At 35.1% G+C, this 5,698-nt stretch overlaps 1 pseudogene; it reads right to left on the bottom strand.

Annotated features, from left to right (window-relative positions):
* Positions 1–457: 457 nt before the first annotated feature.
* On the bottom strand, positions 458–819 carry LOC103297860 (prefoldin subunit 1-like; annotated as a pseudogene).
* Positions 820–5,698: the final 4,879 nt, after the last annotated feature.

The raw sequence follows: 5,698 nt of genomic DNA, 5'->3' as shown, positions 1-5,698 counted from the left end.
TGAGTCAGCCAGTGTGATGGCATCAACCAGTATGGCACATAGTAGTATGGGATCCAGGTAGAAACCATTTTCAAGCAGTTGTATCTGCTAATACCTTTAATTGATTGAAGGTGGATTCCATTTTTTATCAGAAACATTTTATTTTATTATTTTTTGGTACAGATGCCTTTTATTGGTCTGACCAGCATGAGTAGTAGAGGATGTGGGCATAGCTCCACTATCTGTCCTGGCTCCCATCTTCCCTCTCCTGGGAGTTCATAACTCACCCCAAGGGGAGAGGAGTATTTTGGGGTATAGGTAGCAGGCATAGCCAGGATAAAAAAATACAGGGTTTAGATTTGAAAGAGGCTCAGGGTGATGTAGAAAACATTGGGTTACCAGACCATCCAGATAAAACATCCATCATGTTAAAGCAAGAGTGGGAAGGGTCAGAAGGAAAAGCCTTCCTAGAAGCTTCTTATTGTGTCCTTTGTGTCATCAGCATCTCCTGGATGTTGCCCTTAGCTTTCTTCACACTGAACTCCAGGTAGAATTTTTTTCTGTTCCAATTCTTTAATTTCTTCTGCTACTTTCTGTTTCTCTAACAGCTTATTATGAATTACCACCTTGGAATGAAGAATAAACATCCTTCCTACACCTTCATACATGTTACTTACATCTATCAAAGTCATAATCTCTGTATCTTTAAAATATTCATGCTTTCACTCTGTTTAGCTGTTCAATCTGCATCTCTGCAAGCTTTACCTTCTGTTGTGTGTCAATAACTTTGGCTTGGAGCTCTGTGAAGGCCTTCAACTTCACATCCATGAGCGCTGCCATCTTGGCTCACTTTCTGTCCCTGTCTATCAGAAAAGTATTTTAAATGTAAAATGGAACCTGCCCTAAAGGTAGAGAAAGTTTGTATGCATTAAGGCTCATTCTAATACAACTACAATTAATTAATTAGTAATTAATTAGCTAACATTATAATGATAATTTAAGTCTATAAAAATTTGATTCAAAGTATACTATCATTTCAACCAAATTGTTTTAAAGTTTATTTCATTTATTTAATTCAATTGAAATAAATTAAAGTGGCACATTTCTAACAATACATGAAAAATTACTAGCTCCCTATAAAAGATGGTCTTGGTGCCCTCCCTTCTATTCTGGGAAATCACCTTTCCCATATATGGCATAACTTCTTACTATAATTTGCGTTTTTGCCTCAGGTTTTCCATTTGATTTTGGCTTAGCTGAAAGTGTCCCAGAGATAAGATAATTGGGAATTGCTCGTAATGAATTACAGATGAGAGGTGATGTAAAATACCCCATATTTCTGGTCATTCAGGTGAGACAAGTTATTCTTCTAGAGGTCCCAAATTATATTGAGCCTCAGTTTATCAGAGTGACAACATGCTCATCAGCCTATACTGTACTGGTTTTATTCTATTATCACTTGCTCTTACCCACATTTTCTACTGTGCTTTTTGTGATCACCTCTAAAATAAATTATTTGCACTTGAATCCCTTTCTTGAGGCCTACATCTGGGGAAACCCAACCCAAAAGAATATTTTATAAATGGTTTCGTTTCTAATTTTTTTTTATCCTTTTCATCAGAGAAGTGTATTTGGGAAGAATGTAGGGGCAACTATCAAAAGATACATTGGTTTGGGAATTAAGGAAACTTAGATGTGAGACATTAAATTTACCACATTGTGATTTTATAGTAGTCATTAACATATTGGGCTTTTTTATTTTCATATGAAAAATTAAAGCATTAGATCACATACGGTTAAAGAAAAGAAAGAAATTAATAGGAAACATAAAAAACTACCATCACACCATGTGCAGTAGTTGACAGTGGTCAGGGAGAAAAGTCACAGAAAATATATGACTACTATGATATATCTCCACTCTACCCCTTCACCCTCACTCCTGCTGTTGTGGTCATTGCTACTTACATCATGGTAAAACAAAACATCAGTGTAGCCCTAGCTGGTTTGGCTCAGTGGGTGGAGTGTCGGCCTGTGGACTGACGGGTCCCGGGTTTGATTCCAGTCAAGAGCACATGCCCTGGTTGCGGGCTCGATCCTCAGTGGAGGGTGTGCAGGAGGCAGCCAATCAATGATTATCTCATCATTGATGTTTCTATCTCTCTCTCTCCCTCTCCTTACCTCTCTGAAATCAATAAAAATATATTTTAAAAACATCAGTGTAGGAAAAGGTATAGAATTAATAAAGGAAAAAATGTTATAGTATTATCAGCACATGGTATCTGTTGTGCCATCCCAATCGTCATGTCCTTCTTTGTTCATGCCTGACTTAGAGAAAAGCTTTCACTGAAATTTTAAAAGCAAGAAGTAATATAGCTTCTATTACTGTCCTACATGACTATTTTCATGTCTCCATACAGTATCATGAGAGCTGCTGGAGTGGCTCCCAATGCTGCCACGTACAGTATTGAACAACTTTTCATTCCATACAGGATTTAAACTGATCTCTCACCCATTCATCAAAAGTCAGATTTTGATAGAGGGAAAGGGTTGAAAGTTTTCTTATTATCAGAGTGCAGGTCTCACTTTCTTATAAATTTTGTCTTCCCTATAATTCATATCAATTCTGTATACAATGATGTTAGTAAAGATGATAATGATGAAGGTGATAATGATAATGGTTCCTCATAATTTATAACTATAATAGCAGATAGAATGTGGTAAGCACTAAAAAAAAAAGAGGTCCTACCAGTGTGGCTCAATGGTTGAGTGTCACCCATGAACCAGGAGGTTCCGCTCAGGGCACATGCCTGGGTTTCGGGATCAGTTCCTAGTAGGGGGCATGCAGGAGGCAGCCAATCAATGATTCTCAAGGGAGTTCAGAACATGGCCAGGATGACCTTGACTTTTTTTCCTATCTCTCTAGGCATTTTCAGACAGAAATGCATTTTCAGATCCATACTGCCTGTGTGTGTGTGTGTGTGTGTATGTGTGTGCGCGCGCGCATGTGTGTATGTGTGTATGGGGGGGCAGGTTTCAACTCAACTCAAGTTATGGAATTTTGTCTCATTTTCCTGCATACATTATACTTATGGTTCTTTTAATTATTACTCCCCTCGACATTTTCTGATGAATAAATGTATTGATATTGATTTTTTTTATTTCTCATTGTAAAATAACTATCATCTAATTGTAAGTCAAATTAGATTAATGTCTGAGGAGTGTTTTGTAAACATGAGAATCTTAAGGAGAGAAACATTAGATTTTAGAAGAGAGTAAGACCAATTCTCTAATTATTTTTTTAAAAATATATTTGTATTGATTTCATAAAGAAAGGGAGAGGGAGAGATAGAAACATCAACCATGAGAGAGAATCATTGATCTGCTGCCTCCTGCATGCCCTCTACTGGAGATCAAGCCTGCAACCCAGGCATGTGCCCTTGACCAGAATCAAACCAGGGACACTTCAGTCCACAGGCCAATGCTCTATCCACTGAGCCAAACCAGCTTGGGCCAATTCTCTAATCCTTGGGGTAATATATTAATTAATATTGGGGAAATAAACATGTACATATCTAATTTTTAAGCTTATAAAATAATTTTAAAACTTTTAAATTTTAAATCATTCAAATATAACTTTTAGAATAACAAGTCTGTTCAGAAAATTTTACTTCTCTGGACACATTTTTTTAATTCATCCAATTATATGTACACCAATAATTTCACTTATCCATCCTTCCATATATACAAAATCTGTATATGTAATATAAACATGTAGGTTGAACCATATGAAATGGCTAATATTTTATCATTTTTGACCCCAACATGGCAATTTCTTAAAGTTCTAATAAACAGTTCTACTATTAGTGTGCTGATTAAGTGGAGTGCAATGGTACTGCACTAGCACCATATCACTACACTTCATCAACACAATAAGGCAAAGATACATGAAGCATAACAAAATTTTTGGAAAAGTGACTAATGGCTTTGTAATACAAAATCTGTATGCTCCCTTACTGAAATCAGGAACTGAAAAAGTTCTCTTCTGTAGACCCTTATTAATCCCATGTGATTTTTATACACTGAGTGGCCAGATTATTATAATCTCTGAACGCATAATAATCTGGCCACTCAGTATATATATAATATATATTAGAGGCCCAGTGCATGAATTCATGCATGGGTGGGGTCCAGCAAGCCTGGCCAGGGGGAGAGGACATGGGCAGATGGCCGACCTGCCTGCTGGTCAAACTCTTGGTCGAGGGGACAATTTGCATATAAGCCTTTTATTATATAGGATATACACTGAGTGGTCAGATTATTATGCATTCAGAGATCATAATAATCTGTCCACTCAGTGTATGATTAATAATAAATAGGGCTGTGAAGAAACAGACAACTGGGGAGTTGATTTTTCTATATTTAATCAAAGTTACCTAACTTTAAATCAAATAAATTTGGCTGAAACCAAGCAGACTCCTTTCCTACTGAGACAGTGGGCTCTATTATGTGCTGTGGTCTGCCTAGACAACATTATAGTTCATTTTGAAAATATCACTTAGTATGTTTTTAAATCAACAGACTATTGGAAAAGGGCCTAATATAAAATATAATTCATAATTTGAGGAGTACAACCTGTTTCTACTGCAATCATCCATTTTTAAATATAGTTGTTAGAGAGTATGGGATATTTGAATGAAGGAAATTATTAAGTTACCATGCCATATTTAGGGAAAATATTACTGTTCAAGAAATTTGTTACCTTAAAAAGTGCTATTTTCTTAAATGTTTGAGTAAAAATAAAATAAGAATAAAATTCTCAATTTCTGTTAAAAAATATTACAGTATTTACAGTGTGAAAGGATTTTAATGTATGACAATACATACTTAATGATTAAAATTTATAGACTTCTTTAGGCCAGCCTTCTTTTAGAGCATGGATTCTGGTAAAGGAGCAATATATTCACTTTAAGAGCAATTAGAATGCTTAATCTTTTCAAATCAGTCCCAAGACTTTTTAGTAGTGAGGTTCAACACCACCTGTAAGAAAAAAAATCTCAAAATGTTTTTATTAGTTTTTTTTTCCATTACTGCTAATAGGAGCATGATATTTCGATTTCTAGGTAATCTATTTTAAAGGAGTTAGACAAAATTAAAGTTGTATTGCAATTGTTTCAAATAAAATGAAATATTTAGGTATAAATCTAGCAAAACAAAATATGTGTAGGATGTGCATTCTGAAAATTACAAAAATGGTGATGAAAGACCTAACTAATTGCAGAGACATACCACATTCATGGATTAGAAGTCACAACCTAGTAAAGATGTGTCAGTTCTCCGCAAATTTAACTATAGATTTAATGCTTGAAAAATAACTATAGGAGGAATCACTCTACTCAATATTATGACATATTATATAGGTACAGAAATCAACACAGTGTGATTTGGTTGTTGTGATAAACGCAGAGATCAATGGGACTAAATAAAGAACCCAGAAATAGACCTAAACAGATGTGCCCAACTGAATTTTCACAAAGGTGTAAAAGCAATTCAGAGGGGCAAAGATGTTATTTTTAACAAATAGGGCTGGAGTAAGTGGACATACATAGGCATAAAAGTGAACTTTGACCTAAATGTCACATCTAATTGAAACATTAATTCAAAATGATTCACATAAATTTTAAAAATATTAAACTTCTAGGAAAAAATATGATAGAACTTT

Source organism: Eptesicus fuscus, chromosome 1 (genome assembly GCF_027574615.1).
Source record: "Eptesicus fuscus isolate TK198812 chromosome 1, DD_ASM_mEF_20220401, whole genome shotgun sequence".
NCBI lineage: Eukaryota > Metazoa > Chordata > Mammalia > Chiroptera > Vespertilionidae > Eptesicus > Eptesicus fuscus.
This window is presented reverse-complemented; position numbering and strand designations above follow the sequence as displayed.